Source organism: Lissotriton helveticus, chromosome 7 (genome assembly GCF_964261635.1).
Source record: "Lissotriton helveticus chromosome 7, aLisHel1.1, whole genome shotgun sequence".
In the NCBI taxonomy this organism is placed as follows: Eukaryota; Metazoa; Chordata; class Amphibia; order Caudata; family Salamandridae; genus Lissotriton; species Lissotriton helveticus.
In genome coordinates this window covers 1,008,153,081-1,008,170,431 of record NC_136068.1, presented here as the reverse complement: position 1 = coordinate 1,008,170,431, position 17,351 = coordinate 1,008,153,081, and positions in this window count along the sequence as shown.

Sequence of the window (17,351 nt, the reverse complement as noted above, 5' to 3'; positions counted from 1 at the left end):
TGGGCTGGCTGAGTGAACTAAAGAATGGTGATGGATTAAACCCAGATCAGTTGACTGGGGGTGAGTGTTTGATTTGTTCAAACGCTCCGTCCATCATCCCCTTTTGTATCGCTTTGTTCGCCCTAAGTGTGGCAGGGTATGCTCAGACGTGAGTCCCTTGTTCACTTGGCCACTGGATTCAAGATAGCCTGGCTGATGAGGATTATGAATCCGAAACCGGTCCCAGGATGCTTGTTTCCGGTCCAGGGAAGACATGGCTTGGCAGTTCGGGCTGGACAGTTCCCACAAGGCACAGGGTCAGACTGATTTGCATATAGCCATGTCTGAACTGGGGTGGCTGAGTGAACTAAAGAATGGTGATGGATTAAACCCAGATCAGTTGACTGGGGGTGAGTGTTTGATTTGTTCAAACGCTCCGTCCATCATCCCCTTTTGTATCGCTTTGTTCGTCCTAAGTGTGGCAGGGTATGCTCAGACGTGAGTCCCTTGTTCACTTGGCCACTGGATTCAAGATAGCCTGGCTGATGAGGATTATGAATCCGAAACCGGCCCCAGGATGCTTGTTTCCGGTCCAGGGAAGACATGGCTTGGCAGTTCGGGCTGGACTGTTCCCACAAGGCACAGGGTGAGACTGATTTGCATATAGCCATGTCTGAACTGGGGTGGCTGAGTGAACTAAAGAATGGTGATGGATTAAACCCAGATCAGTTGACTGGGGGTGAGTGTTTGATTTGTTCAAACGCTCCGTCCATCATCCCCTTTTGTATCGCTTTGTTCGCCCTAAGTGTGGCAGGGTATGCTCAGACGTGAGTCCCTTGTTCACTTGGCCACTGGATTCAAGATAGCCTGGCTGATGAGGATTATGAATCCGAAACCGGTCCCAGGATGCTTGTTTCCGGTCCAGGGAAGACATGGCTTGGCAGTTCGGGCTGGACTGTTCCCACAAGGCACAGGGTCAGACTGATTTGCATATAGCCATGTCTGAACTGGGGTGGCTGAGTGAACTAAAGAATGGTGATGGATTAAACCCAGATCAGTTGACTGGGGGTGAGTGTTTGATTTGTTCAAACGCTCCGTCCATCATCCCCTTTTGTATCGCTTTGTTCACCCTAAGTGTGGCAGGGTATGCTCAGACGTGAGTCCCTTGTTCACTTGGCCACTGGATTCAAGATAGCCTGGCTGATGAGGATTATGAATCTGAAACCGGTCCCAGGATGCTTGTTTCCGGTCCAGGGAAGACATGGCTTGGCAGTTCGGGCTGGACTGTTCCCACAAGGCACAGGGTCAGACTGATTTGCATATAGCCATGTCTGAACTGGGGTGGCTGAGTGAACTAAAGAATGGTGATGGATTAAACCCAGATCAGTTGACTGGGGGTGAGTGTTTGATTTGTTCAAACGCTCCGTCCATCATCCCCTTTTGTATCGCCAGGTGCTATCAATATCCATCGGAAATTCCTGCCATAATAGTTGAATTTTGGGTCCTTCCCATAAAATATGCAATAAAGAACCATTTGCCCTACATTGCCACCAACAGTCAGCCCTAGGCGATGGGTGCTGTAGACAGAAGCCAGTGTTCATACTTCGTCAATGGGTGTTGCACTCCCTGCTCGAATTTGGGGGCGCATAAGCCAGTCCCGAATTTTAGTGTATTGCAACCTTTCAAATTCAGAGAGCCTGTACTCCTGTTTCAAGACCTCGAATGGTAGGGGGCCTGCAGTATCAAAGAAATGGCCCGCAGAGCAGCACCCCGTCTCCTGCCACCCCCTAAATGCCATCTCCTGCAAGCCCAGGGTAAATTCCACGTTCCCTATTATTGGAGTTAGTGGGTACGGGAAAGTGAATTGGCCTGCCCTATTATCCCAGGCTCTCATGACCACTCAGGTGATTGGCGATATGTAGAGTCCTGGAGCAGGGTGCTCCCAACAGAGGAACAGTATTTTCCACAGACAGGCTACAGCAACTGCTCTATCCATAAAGAGCCATGCTTTCTCCGAGTCTGGGAGTGTCCATTCTACTAGATACCATAGTTGAACTGCCTAGTAATAATACTACAAGTGTGGAACCCCTAGGCCCCCTGGCTCGGCGGGCGCCAGCTTAGCTCTTTGGACATGCCTGGTTGCCCAGAGGCCCAGACAAAGCATTGCATAGCCTTCTGCAGCATAGTAAGTGCCCGTACAGGAGGCGGGTCGGAAAAAGATACAAGATTCTCGGTGGGACCATCATTTTGAGAGCCTCAACCCAGCCCAGGAAAGACAAGGGACAGCTCGACCACCGGGCAAGGTCCGCTTTAACTCTGTCCAGGAGCCAGGGCCGGACTGGGAACAAAAACCGGCCCTGGCAAAGTGCTCAGCCGGCCCCACTGCCCCCCCCCCCCACGGGGGTTGGGGTGCCGCAGAGCTCTTTCCGGGGCCGGTTTTCGGCCGATTTTGTTACTGGGACGATTTTGCAGCTATGCTGCAAAAACGGGCATTTAACAAAAACGGCCCCCAGGGACCCAAAACCGGCCCCCACCTTTGCGGCGCACCGGGGGATTGCCCGGTGCCCGCAACGGCCAGTCCGGGCCTGCCAGGAGCAGTTGATAATTGAGGGACTTATCTGCGGTATACTAGATGCCAACTGAATCCCCAAATAGGGGACGGGTTCAGAGTTCCATTGTATCGGGAACTATTGCTTTACAACCTCAATTTTTCCAAGGAGGACTGGAAAATTCAGCACCTGGGATTTCTGAATATTCACGCGGAAGCCTAAGGCTTCCCTGAATTTCCCTCATGAAGGCTGAAAGGGCCTCTCTCAGATTCTCCAGCAACACTATAATGCAATCGGTGTAAAGACACAGGGTATGGTCACCCCCCGCGCCCAAGTGGACCCCTGTGATGTATGGGTGGTCCTTTACTCTTTGAGTGAAGGGCTCCATGTATAATGCAAATAGTAAAGGTGACAGAGGACAACCCTGTGGCGTTCCTCGCCCTATGGAAAAGGGAGCCAAACTCACCGTGTTCACTCTAATCGTCGCCCACGGAGAGTCATAGTTACTCAGAAGTAAACCCAAGAACAAAATCGGTCTCAGAACCCAAATTGAGACAAAGGACATCTTAAACTTGTCGGTGTAATTGCTAAACATGCCGTATTTGAGTTCCAATCCTGTTATTACCTCCTGAAGTAAGTCCTGGCTGCTCGCTATAACTATTACCTCTTGAAGTAAGTCCTGGCTGCTCTCTATTACTACTGAGAGTCAGATTTAGAACATGAACAACTCTGGTATCTATATACGGAATGAAATAGTCTTGAGCTTTAACCGGTTCCGTGCTCCCATCGGCCAACGGCAGAGGGGAGCACTCCCTCCCTGGTGCTGCGGACGACCGTTGGCCGAAGCAGCCCCGTTCACCCTTCAGAACGCCTGTACTGCGGCGGAATGTTCGTCGGGGTGAACAGGTTAAAACATCAATGGTAAATATTAGTATCTACTACACATACTGTCAGGGCTGGACTGGGAACTAAAAGCAGCCTGGCAACAAATGTTCAAACCAACATTGCTACCTTCCTCCTCGTTCTCATATCTCTCCTGTCCCTCTCCCTCACATATATGTGTCTTGACTATATATATCTTCAAGGTATGTAGATGTGGAGTTAAGAATAGTAAATCTGTACTTACCTATGTGCACTTACCTTCTCAATATTTGGTCCTCAATATTTTCGAATCGATATTCTGGACACACAAAATTTTTGTTTCAATATTCTGTCAGTGATCCCTACTTAACTAACTGTTTGATCCTGGCTAAAACATAGTCTCCTTGTACCTCTGGCGACTGATCTAACAATATGTCAGCAATTTGAAACAGGCCTAATGGAAGAGGTGAATATCAATAGCACTCCCAAGACGAGCCCCCAGCATGGTATTCATTAACACATTCAGGTCTGTTTATCGGAGAGTGGTGGGAGTTGCTTCTTCATAGATTAACGTACACCTTTAGTTGTATTATACAGGATCCCTTCTGTAATGCAGCTCCTTCCTCCCTGCCACCAATCGGTCAGTGGCGGAATGCAAAATGTTGGCGACCATTGCAGAATTGCATGAGGGTACCCCTCAAGTATCCCCTATCTCACAAATATTCATTGGCCTTGGGCTGAGTTGGGGCCCCTTAAGGGTTAGGTCCCCCATGTGCCACAGAGGCTGCTCGGCCTGTGTTACGCCCCAGAAATAGGTTCCTCTTTCAGAGCTCATAAAGGGCTGAAAGGGTGAGAGTTGCTTGTCCCTTGAACAAGTTAATAGTGGCAGGGGAACCGAAATGCAGGCTAATTGCCTTCTCACAGTGCCTTTGTACAGGCAGCAGGACAAGACTGATTGCAGGACAAACCTGTAAAATGTGGGGATGATTGGCAACCTTACTCCACATACTCTCTGTGTGAGCCCTATTTTTAGTTAAGACGATGACAGATTAGTCCTATCTCTGTCCTTTCTGGAAAGCAAATAAACTCAAAGTCCTGAGCAAAACTCATATATTAGCGTCAAAAAATATTTTTTTTAGTCCACATAGTGTTCTTCTTAGGTGATTTTATTGCGGTTTATTTGTGTCCAATTTTTTCAAATAAATGGTTCCGTTCTTATTTTCTTAATTTTTTTCAACACACAAAAGCCACCGAGCCAACACGTGTTTCGTCTTATTCGGGCATTCAACCAAGACTTCCTCAGGGCTAAGAGTAGAGCAATTACAAATATTTGCTAATCCTTGAAACAGAAAAACTTGATAAATACCACTATCACCCAAAACAACTCAAAACATAAACTTGCAAGTGAATCAAGATACATAAAGTATCATTTCCACACCATTGCAGAAGTGAAAGAGAACAAAGCACCCAACGAAAGAAGGTAAGTGAAAGGCTTGGAAAGATAGAAGAGCAATCCAAATAGTGAACAACCTCTCACTGCTTTAAGTACCAAAGGAGCAGTAATAAAATCAGAGTGTATTGCTCCATTAACGCACCATCCCCAAAAACAGCCAAGAGTAAAAAACTTGCGATGTCTAAAAGTTCCAATGGAAAGCATCTTGTCAGGAGTCGGAAGATGAACAGCTGTCTATAGTTCCTTTCTCCCCTGTCAGCAACCTGATTGACGTGCTGTTACTCCGTATACAGACGGTGCATCAGCTACCAGGAGGAGCCCCATGGGGCGTGGCCAACGACGCAAGCTTCAACAGCCCTATCAGAAGAGGTTCGCAACTGGCAGGGAGGGCCGTACGCCGTAACGACTCAGGAAGTGGAGAATAAGGGAAGAGAAGAGGAGCAAGAGAGGTGGAAGCTGCTTGCCGATACAAACCCGAGAAGGAGAAGCAAGTCGGAGATGCCATCCCAGCCGCAAACGACACGTTAGGAGGCCAACGAGACCGGCCATCGCCCCGCCACTCTCCTGGAGGAGGGTGGCTAGACAAGGTACGGGCAAGACTGCCGGGTTTTACAGGGCACAGAGAGGGGCCGGGTACGACATAGAGGGAGGTCACGTTCGTCCCGAAATAGCCGCTTCACAAGGTGTTGGAATCGGGTGCTGCTTACCTCAAATCCCTACCAGTGCCAGAAGGTTCTATTTTCCTTTCACTGACCCTTGTTTTAGTTTTCTTTTCTTTCAGTGCCTTATGCCGGGACAACACTAGAAGCCGGTGCACCTGCCCTGCCTCAGAGGGATCCTTGGTGATTGTGGGAGTTCCCCCCAACCAAGAAACCAATGATTCTCGTGCCTTTGTGTACCCTAATAAAAGGAATGAATGAAATGTTATTTGTCTACGCGCAGCTATGCCCAGTGGGCGTCAAGGCGCCTAACTCAAAAACTAGCTGACGGCAACCAGAACCAGGAGCTCACTGGTAGGCTTTAATGAAGCACCAAGTTTTCAATGCTTTCCTGAAGAGATCAAGTGAAGGCTGTAACTTTATCTCCAGGGGGAGAGCATTCCATAGTTGGGGTGCAAGAATGGAGAAGGCTTTGCTCCCCCATCTCGCCATCCTGGCGCGTGGGACTACCAGTTGGTTAAGCTCGAGAGAGCGGAGACATCTATTTGGGACATACCTGGATAGCAAGGATCCCAAAGCATCATTCGAGCCTGCCCTCAAGAACAGGAACAGTGCATAACATGCAACAATAACTGGTCTCCATAGTCTGATTACCAGAACAGTATAGCTGTACAAGAAGGTCACTTGACAAAAGTGGTGGAGAATGCGTGCATAGCCCAACTGATACAGGATGGAGAACCTAGTATATCAATTGAAAGAAGGACAAAATAAGCTAGAATGTGCCAGGGAGAAAAGCTCGAATCAAACAGAAATGAACCGCGCTGTTTTTTCCTCTGCCAACCAGCCCCTGGCTGACAATATGTCCAAGTTAATGGAAGGGCAGACGCAGCTCCTCATGGGTCTAGGGCAAGGGAGTGGTCCTGCACTTCCTGGGACGGCAAGGGCTAGTGCATTGCCAACGGATCTCTGGCCTTTTTAGCTGGCTCCCTTACTCACAGGTGAAGCACAAGCAGCCGATCAGGTCATCAATAGGGATAGTACTACTGCCTATGGTCTAGTGAAACAATACATATACATACATATTGGACCGATTGGGGGTAGACGTTGAAGCCCATCGTATTAGGTTTAGGCAGGAGCGGGGAACCCCAGGAGATACCCCCAAAACTCTGTTTTACAAGATGAAGGACGCTGCTGATTGGTGGCTCAAACCATTGGAGTCCAGTAAAGAGGAAATAATTAACAAAATCTATCTAGAACAATACCTTGACGCCGTGCCCTATGGAACCCAAAGGTGGCTCCGTCAACACATGGGCCTGAACCTGGACCACGCAGTGGAAATGGTCACCCCCTACACACGAGCCCAAAGTCGTAACACGCTTTAGGAGCCAAAGAGGGTACAAAAGGGAACCCCACCTACAAGAAATGAGAAGAAACCAGTGAAAACCGTTGTTGAACCTTTTAGGGCTAGAACAGGACGAACCAAAGGGTTTTCTTCATCTGGTCCCCAATGCTTCGAGTGTGGCGAGTGGGGCCACATCGCCAGGTTCTGTAGAAAAAGAAAGGAGACACAAGAAGAGGAACCGAAGGACGTTAGTTACGCACCCCAACCTGTTCTCTATGCACAAGAAATGGGACCTGTTTATTATGTAAGTCTTATGGTGAATTAGCAAACAGTGACAGCCCTTTTTAAAAAAAAATTTAAAAGACATTTATTGTCATGTATCGTCGTTACACAGCGAGGAGCCTACAACCCTGAGGCCGGCTGCGTCATTGCAAGTTAAATCTACACACAGAAGTTACACAGCCATTCAGCCGACAACATCAGGTCCGGCGGCGTTAAAGTAAAGATTTGCTACATTTATACCACCCTCGCTTACTCCAGATTGATTGATGTCTTTTTTTCATTTTATAAAACCATAACCATTCAATTAGTCTTAACATTATACGTGCAACTCATACATTAACTACGGCAGTGTCGACGATTCCCCACATCGATATATTGGTAATAAGGTTGAGTAATCGTGTCGGGTCTCCTGTGTACCACCCACCTTCAGGCGTCTGTTTCCAGTCATCCAGCTAACACACGGCAAACCATGCCTCCACTATTCCTATATATCTGCGGGACTATCCCAGTCGTCTTCCCCTTCGTCATCTGAGACATAACTGTCGTCTTCCATCAGTGAATCACATAATTCCCCGCGATACTTGTTCCAAGGCAACCATATTTTATTCCACTTACACGGATTGGCCCTCATCTTAGACACCGCTCTTTCTGTCATCATTAGCACATCCATGTTATTACACCATTGCGTTAAGGTCGGAGACTCTGCTGCCCCCCATCTCTGCGCCACATCTCTCTTCGCAACCATAATGCCCACCGTTGCCCAAAGCTGTCCCTGGCGTGTGAGATCATTTGGTTCCCATACATTCAACAGGCACTTACGGGGGTCTGGTGTAAGGGAGACTTCCAGTGTCTGGGAGATGGTGCGCATTACTTGCCTCCAGTAGTCAACTATAATTGGGCATTCCCAGATAGTATGGAAGAAGGTGCCCTCCTCCCCACATCCCCGGAGACAGTAAGGGTGCTGCGCCCTGTGGAACCTGTGAAGGACGGACCTGGTGTAGTATGTCCGGTGCAGTATCTTAAGCTGCACCAATCTGAACCTAGCTGAAATGCCTGCTTCCTTGGGGGACGCTAGCGCCTCATTCCAGTCTGTTTCATCCATATCCCCCAGTTCTCCCACCCATTTCTCTCGCAGTTTACTCGTGGGGTCTGTCAGGTTGTTTATTAGTTTGCGATATGTAAGTGAGGTGGCGCTGTGTTGCATAAAGACAGTGAGTAATCGGTCCTCCATTGGAGAGGCCTCGGGGACCACCGTGCCCTCTGGTATTCCTGCTAGCAGTGCATGCCTAATTTGTGCATATCTATATGTTCATTTGGGCCTAAGTCGTATTTCTGTTGAAGCTGCGAGAAGGGGACCACCTTCTCGCCTGTCCACAGGTCTCCTACCACCGAAATGCCAATATTGTCCCACTGTGTGAATCCCTTGCTGCGCCTCAAATGACCCAGTGCCTTGGTGTCCCACAGTGGGGTGAGTTTTGTAATCACGCCACCCCATTTAAGTTTCGTCTGTGCTTTGTACCATAGCGATACCGTGTGTTTTGTGGGTCCTATAAGTTTTGCCGCCAAACCCTTGTGATAAAGCGTTGCCAGCAAACTGTGCGTGCCTAGTTGTATTCTATCGGCCCGGTAAGCGGGGTCGTCCTGAGGGATATGCAGCCAGTGGTTAATGACTTTAAGTTGTGTTGCCCAGTAATACAGTTGTAGATTCGGCAGTGCTATCCCCATCTCGTACCAGCTTCTGTTTAGCTTCACATGCGCAATTCGTGCAGGGTGGTCCCCCCACAGCAGACCAGACACCATGGCCGTCACTTGCTGGAAATAACACGGCGGCACCATGTGGGGAGTATTTTCAAGCGCATAAAGGAAGCGGGGCAACGCCATCATTTTAAATAGTGCTGCCCTTCCCAGCAGTGTCAAGGGCAGCGCCTTCCAATGTAGCACATCGCGCCTCAGGCGCTCTAGTGGCGGCTTCAAGTTTTTTTCGTAGAAGTCGGATGTATCCCGGGTGACATAAATTCTGGGATATTTGAAGGAGGTCTCCGCTATCTCCAGTGGACAGTCGGGGGGGAGGATGGGCGTCGTGCCGTTCAAATGTAAATTACAGATTTTGTCCAATTTATCGTGTATCCGGACACCTTCCCCTGGTCATCACATAACTTAAGGAGTTCCGGTATTCCACGTTCTGGTTCTGTCAAGTAGACCAGCATATCATCTGCGTAAAGGGAGACTCTGTCTTCCCAGCTCTCTCCCCAATTAGTTCCCTTTAGCAATGGGGTAGTCCTTATTAAGGTGGCTAACGGCTCCAACACCAGTGCAAACAGCAGAGGTGACAGCGGGCATCCCTGTCGAGTCCCCCTATCAAGTTGTATCGAGCGCGAGATATGACCATTCGCCGTTATATGTGCCATCGGGCTACAATATAGAAGTCATATCCACGCTATAAATTTGGGACCGAACCCCATGTGGGTAAGTACTGCAAACAAGTACTGCCATTCGACTATGTCGAACGCCATTCTAGAATCCAAGGATAGTATTGCCGCAGGCATCTGCAGTTGCGGCGCATGCGCCAGTTCCCAGTGGATCCGACGTAGGTTTAAAGCGGTACTTCTGTCCGGCATAAAGGCTGATTGATCCGAGTGAATCAAGTGCGAAAGGTGCGGCATCAACCTAGTAGCCAGCAGTTTCGCCAGAATCTTGGCTTCAGCATTCAGGAGCGATATCGAGCGGTACGATGTGCATGCTGTTGTTGGTTTCCCAGGTTTTGGGATTACCACGCTTGTCGCTGTGCGCTGGTCCAGGGGGAGCCCACCAAGCCTCAGACTTTTTACATACATTGCCAGCAATGGTGCACTCAATGTCTTTGACACTGGTTGTAAACACTCCCTAGCGACGGAAGAGGTAGTCCCTGTGTCGTATATCATCCCGAGAGGACCGTTAGTATAAGTTGTGTGCATGGAGACATTAAACTATCCTGTAGCCTGTCTAACCCTTCAAACCGAAACATGCCAAGAAACCACAGCCGACGTAGGGGTCCTCCCTTTACTCCCAGAACAGCTCACGCTAGGCGTGGACAATCCCTGTTTTTCTGGTCTCTTACCCAACAACCTGAAGACATATTTCCTACAAAAGAACACCCACAATAGCCTAGCTTGCTGACTTCCGAACCGTGGGCAATGGACAACCATTAACGGAGCAGCCCGAGTCAACAACAGTACCCTTAGCAACACCTGGCAGAGCACCCGGGAGATAAAAGACAGTCCCAGAAAAATCTTCCCCTGTTTTTCGGTGCGCAACAACCTCCTTTACCGGATAACCAAAGAAGGAGCAGAACCCCCCCAGTTATTGGTCCCAGCTGCCTTTAGGGAACACATTCTATTCTTCGCCCATTCCCACCTCTTGGCAGGCCATTTTGGACCAGAGAAAACCAGTCAGTCAATCCTAAACAACCTTTATTTTCCAGGTATTTTCCTCTAGATAAAAAAATACTGTCAGCAGTGCTCTATATGCCAAAAACGGAATCCGTACCTCCCTCCAAAAGTACCCCTACAACCCCTGTCCATAATGGGTAAACCGTTTGAGGGAATAGGAATGGACCTTCTAAGTCCTCTCCCTAAAACTTCCAGGGGTAACTAGTACGTCGTAGTGATTGTGGATTACTCCACCAGATACCCTGAGCCCCTCCCCTTGGGAACAGCCACCACCACCACCATAGGGCAGAGGCTAATAGAAGTTTTTTCCCGGATGGGGTTTCTCCGCGAGATCCTCATTGATCAGGAGACTCCATTCGTGTCTAGATTGATGAGGGAAGTGTGCAAACAGTTGGTACCCGACATATCAAAACTTCTGTGTACCATCCACAAATGGACGGCCTTGAGGAGAGGTATAACGGCAATCTAAAACTCACCTTAAAAACACTATTAAGTGGGGACAGAAAGAATTGGGACCAGCTTCTTCTGTTGGCCCTGTTTGTCATAAGTAGCACAATCCAAAGGAGTTTAGGTGTTTCTCCGTTTAAGCTTCTCTTTGGGCAAAAACCACACACCCTCCTAGAGATTACAAAAGAGAGCCGGGAGAAGGAAGGCCCTACTGGACCATGCCAATCAAGTAAAAGTGTGTCTCCACAAACTAAGGTCCCTCGCCCATGATAAACTAGAAAGAGCTCTGAACCAGCAAAAATACCATTACGATAAAGGGAAGAGATGGAGAGAGTTCCAAATTGGTGAATAGGTTCTGATTTTCCTTCCCTCCTCAACCCATAAGTTAAACAAGGAGTGGCAAGGGTTGTACGAGATAATAAAGAAGATAGGGAAAATCACCTACGTATTGAGCCTCTCTCCAACAAAAACCCAGATGTACCATGTCAATCTGTTGAAAAAGTGGTTAGGCCCACCCCCCGGAAAGCCCTGTACGGTTTCTGTGGCAACTGTTTCCACTAACACAGTTGGTGCCACTTTCCTTAGTCCTGACGACAGACGAAAAGAAAGAGCTAAAAAGCCTTCTGTATTCCTTCTCTGACATATTCTCAGACCACCCCGGTAAATTTGGCAGTCCATTCCATACCCACCACCCAGGGGGTCACCATCAAGCAGAAACCTTATAGGGTTCCCGAAGCCTGTAGTGTTACCCTCCAAAATGAAGTTGCCCAGATGCTAGACTTAGGTGTGGTGGTGCCCTCCAAGAGCAATTGGTGCTCTCCCATTGTCCTGGTGCCAAAGTCGGATGGGAGTACTCGTTTTTGTATTGATTTCAGAGCCGTAAATCGCATATCCAAACAAGACGTGTACCCCCTTCCTAAAGTGGACGAGCGGATCGAACGCTTGGGCGAGGCTTGTTACAACTCCACTATCGACCTCACCAAGGGTTATTGGTAGATCCCACTACATCCGATGACCAGGAGAAAACGGTTTTCTCCACTCCAGATGGGTTATATCAGTTCACTGTGCTACCATTTGGCCTACACGGTACCCCGCTAGTTTTCGAAGACTCATGGATACGCTCTTAAAACAACACTTGGAGTACTCCTCGGGGTACTTAGACGACATTTTAGTGTACAGAAAAACCTAGGCAGAACATCGATCCCACCTGACTGCTATATCTGTCAGAACTAAGGAGTGCCAACCTTTATATTAATGCAAAGAAGTCCAAATATGCATTTTAAAAAGTCAAATACCTAGGCTATTTTTTTGGGGAAGTCTTAATCAAACCACAAATGGAAAAAGTTAGGACTATTCAAGACACTCCCTTTCCCACATATAAGAAAGAACTAAGTGCCTTTCTCGGACTGGTTGGGTACTATAGACGATTTATACCCCAGTTTTCTGACATAGCCACACCTCTCACTGATTTACTAAAGAGGACAGCTACTCGTTATCGCCTTCGGTCCCCATCCAGTCAAGAGACCCTAGCTTTCCAGAAGTTGAAAAAACATACTAACAAGATGTCCAGTATTGCTTACTCCTAACTTCCATAACCCCTTCATCTATCAAATTGACGCTTCTGGGGTAGGCATATGTGAAGTCCTTTCTCAATTGGACACCGATGAACTAGAAAGGCTGATTTTTTACATCCGCGGGGAACAGGCCTACCCTACGATCGAGAAGGCATTCCTGGCCTTGAAATGGGGCAATGAGAAACTGAGGTATTACCTAGAAGGATGGTCTTTTGTTTTATACACCGACCATGCGCCCCTTGCCTGGCTTCAAAAGAACAAGGGATGTAACGATTGGGTCTTCAGTGGTTTTTGGCTCTGCAACCATTTCTATTCGAGGTCCGCCACCGAAAGGGCAGGGACCAGAGCAACGCCAATTTCCTGTTGCGTTTTCCTCTTTCCCCCTATCGGGGAAATCCTGGGGGGGGGGGGGGAATGTGTCAGGAGTGGGAAGATGAACAGCTGTCTATAGTTCCTTTCTCCCCTGTCAACAACCTGATTGACATGCTATCACTCCGTATACAGGCGGTGCAGGAGCCCTTTAAGGATCTCCACAGCAGCTACCAGGAGGAGCCCCAAGGGGAGTGACCAACGATGTGACCTTCGACTGCCCTATCAGAGGAGGTTCGCAACTGGCAGGCAGCGCGTAATGCCGTGACGACTCAGGAAGTGGAGAATAAGGGAAGAGAAGAGGAGCGAGAGAGGTGGAAGCTGCTGGCCGATACAAGTCCTGAGAAGGAGAAGCAAACCGAAGCCAGAGACGCAATCCCAGATGCGAACGACACGCCAGGAGGCCAACGAGACCGTGCATCGCCGCGCCACTCTCCTGAAGGAGGGTGGCTAGAAAAGGTATGGGCAAGACTGCGGGGTTTCACAGGGCACAGGGAGGGACCGGGTACAACTTAGAGGGAGGTCACTTTCGTCCTGAAAAAGCCACTTCATAAGGTTTTGGAATTGGGTGCAGCTTCCCTCAAATCCCTACCCCGTGCCAGGAAGGTTCTATTTTTCTTCCTCTGACCCTTGTTTTTGTTTTGTTTTCTTTCGGTGCCTTACGCTGGGACAACACTGGAAGCCGGTGCACCTGCCCTGCCTCAGAGGGATCCTTGGAAATTGTGGGAGTCCCCCCCCAACCAAGAAAATCAGGAGGAAACCAATGACTGTCGTGCCTTTGTGTACCCTAATAAAAGGAACAGCGCATAGCATGCAAAAATAATTGGTCCCCATAGTCTTACTACCGCAACGGTATAGCTGTACAAGAAGGTCCTGTGACACTTCTATATTTAATTAAAAAATTACTGTTAAACGTGTATTAATTGTGCATTTTTTGTTCAGCACTCTGCCACCCAGAGGGATGGTGAATGGTCTTATTTATAAACCAGAATTATTACACATGTAAAAGCAGTAATTAAATTACTGTTTTATATTGTCTGCTGGCACTGGTTATTGCAGGCAAACCTTAACATAAGTTGGAGTGTGTTTCAGTCATATAAAAACTGAACACATATCGGATACATTTCTCATTACCCCAGAAAATTACTGTTGAACCCTAAACCTGAATCAGCCTTTAGTGACAATTGTGTTTCACAGCTGCTGAACAAAGTGAGCCATAGTCAAGTTGTCAGTTTAATATGTGACAACAACATAACTGTAGTGTTAGAAATTTGCTCTTGCAAATGCAAACATGACTGCAGGCGAACTACATACTGCATAACTGTTGCAGTTTTAAAACTGCAAATTTTACCTGTCAAAATAATCCCTTTTGACAGGTCATACCTTCCTTTTAAATATGTATAAGTTACCCCTAAGTATGTATTAATACCTATAAGTCAGGGTTCATGTTATTTAAAAGTAGGACATGTAGGAATGTAATGTCAAACATGTCCTTAAAGTGAAAAAGCTCCAAAAGGCTCTTTTCATTTTAGCAAGACTGGTCGGTCCACCAGGAAAACATATGGTTACATTGTTATATTTAATAATGCAATTTTTGGTTTGGTAGGAGCTAGACACATATTTTTAAGACTATTTTTAATAGTCTTTAAAAATCAAATTTAATGGTAAATCTGAAGTTTGTATAACTATTAGTAAAAGGTACTTTTAGAAAGTTTCCTTTTCCTGCTTTAAGCCTCTAGAGGCCCATTTGCATGATCTCCAGCTGTCACTTGGCAGCTGAGTAGCCCCTTTAATGGTGTGTGCTCTGGCTCCCACAAAGGCCTTGGATACGGGAGGTTGTTCTATGGGCTAGGCCAGTAACTTGATTAACTTCTAAGAGGCCTGCCTTGTCACAGACAGATGTAGCTAACAAACAGGACTTTCCCTTTCCTTTGTCCGCCCAGCCAGGCAGGCACAGTGGGCCTCTTTTTGACAGTGTCAAATCCCATTGGAGTCTGGGGTTTATTACATGTATTACATGTAAATGTAATACATGGGGTGCACTTCAAAGGGCGAGTTTAGGATGCCAAAGCAATTATTGAATATCCACTGCCTGGTTGCTGGAAAACTCTGCCTTGTTCTACCAGGCTACTTTCTTTAAGCTCCATGTGCTACAGGGACTGCCTCAGACTGGATTTTAGTTTTAGATGTGGAAGGAATCTAGGCTTACCACAGCTAACCTCCTGTTCAAGCTACAAGTTCAGACCACCCAGGATATTGCGGCATGGATTTGCAAATTTAGTGGCACAAATATGGAAATGTAGCGGCAATTGTGCGCCACTTAATGTACTCATAATCATTCATTTTCCACCTGAAATCAATGGAAACTATTTTAGTAAGTATTCTACTTTGAATTAGGCATGTTTAAAGTGTCTGTAGCTCTACAGAAGTACAGCTCCAGCCCTAACCTCATAGGAGGGAGCTCCCTGGGATGTTCTAGCGCCCATGTATGCACCCCTGCCGAAGCACTGCTGCTTCCTGGATATGTGAGGCAGGGCACCGCTTCACCAGGCTCCCTAGGGCGCAGGATCGTAGTAACTGATCCAAATAAGTGAGACAGACTGCATAGGGAAGTCACCTCTTGCTTACCTGGTCAAGTCCTCATAGGTCGACTTGAACAAACATAGCCTGGCCTCAAAAGGAAATCCTGTCCTGAAGATTTTGGAGAGGACGCTTGAACATAAAGGATTACTTTTTAGACCCCAGCCTAAAAGGGTTTAGACATTTTTACTCTTCGGCTCCTGGTTTGCACCATTACCAAATAGTTTTGATCCTCTAAAATGTAATAAGGAGACCTCTCTGATAGGAGTCTAGTTTCCATGGCTTCATTCAAAGTAGTCTAGGACCATCTATCGAAGCCCCAATCGATGCCGCAACTGCCCACAAGCTTGAATTTTCTTGTTTCCCTTTTGGGCTTCTATTTTTTTTTTTTCCCCTGCTCCCATAAATGTTATTCCTACGCGCTGTGCCATGATCCTGTGGAGCAGGAGGTATTTGTTGTGGTTAATTTGATAAAGATTTTAGATGGTGTTTGCAATTCCACTGAAGTGCAGCAGCCCGACCAGGCATGTACTTCACCTTACATAATGCTGACAGTGACCACAAGCACATGTTTGTGCATAAATAACAGACCGGCTCTTGAGAAAGGGATACAATGGAATGATGGATGTAAAGCTGGGCTGTTTGGCAGGAAGAAGTCATGTGAAGAAAAAGAAACACCTTTCTGTGCCACCAACATATACCACAACTCACCCCTGTGATGACCGCTCAGGGTTCAGAGGGTTTGCTCACCTGGTGTTTGGTAGAAGGTGTCAGCTGTCTGGCTACAACCACAAAGTTGATAGGTGTTCCGAGTGCTGAAACCCCATGTTAGTTGGTTTACCAGTGAGGCAGTGGCATCCATGCAAGATGTGATTGCTTGGCTGTTTCTTTTGCGAGAGAGCATGGCAGCATCATGAATGCTGAACCCCACCCATCATCACTTTCCCACGATGGCCATGGCATTGATGTAAGGTGCGAGAAATTGGCTGTTTCTTCAGGGAGACTGCATTTGCAGTATCTAAGAATCTATTGAAACTGATCCACAGCGAACTCAGAGGAGGAGATTGTGAAACCTGGGATTTTGGGCAGTAAAAAAGAAGTACATACTGTCTGTTCTGGGTGTAATCGTTTTAATCCTTTAGGAAAATAGTACACAGTTAATTAAAAAAAACAAAATAGTTAAATGTGGTTTTGGTCAAAGATCAGATATCTGTTTAGAGCAAGTTGAAGCCAATCATTTCCCTTCCTATGCAAAACATTTCACTAATATTTTCATCGGCATAAGCATGGAAAAGCAGTAAGGACAGCACATGTGCAGTTAAAGCAGTCGGGCAGTGATAGGGTAATTGGTGTGTATGATAGCAAAAGAGATAAGGGAAGATAGCGTGGCTGGGAGCTGTCTGAATAAAACGCTGTATGTTGAAGAGGACCACATAGATAAAGAAGAAAGGTCTGCTTTGGTATAACTTATTTGAAATAGGAAAGCTTTCAGTACTCAAATGTCTCATGGAACCATGTACAGTCTAGGCTATGACACCCAAAGAGCATAGACACCATACCTTGACTACCTGTAAAACAGACTGCAGCTTTCTTCATACTCATTTGACCTTATTGAAGCTTCACACAAATACAATCTGTGCTCTAATGCCCACAGGAACGGAGAGATGATTTGGTTGCATCAGTCACCATATACTTATTTGATTAACTTAAATTACATCAGATTATTTCACTTGATTGCTTAGTGGTATAGTGTGAGAAAGTGACTCTGTATATACTGGACCAAAGTAACGTACAGTGTGTACAGAGACCACAGTCCCCAGAGGTTTGG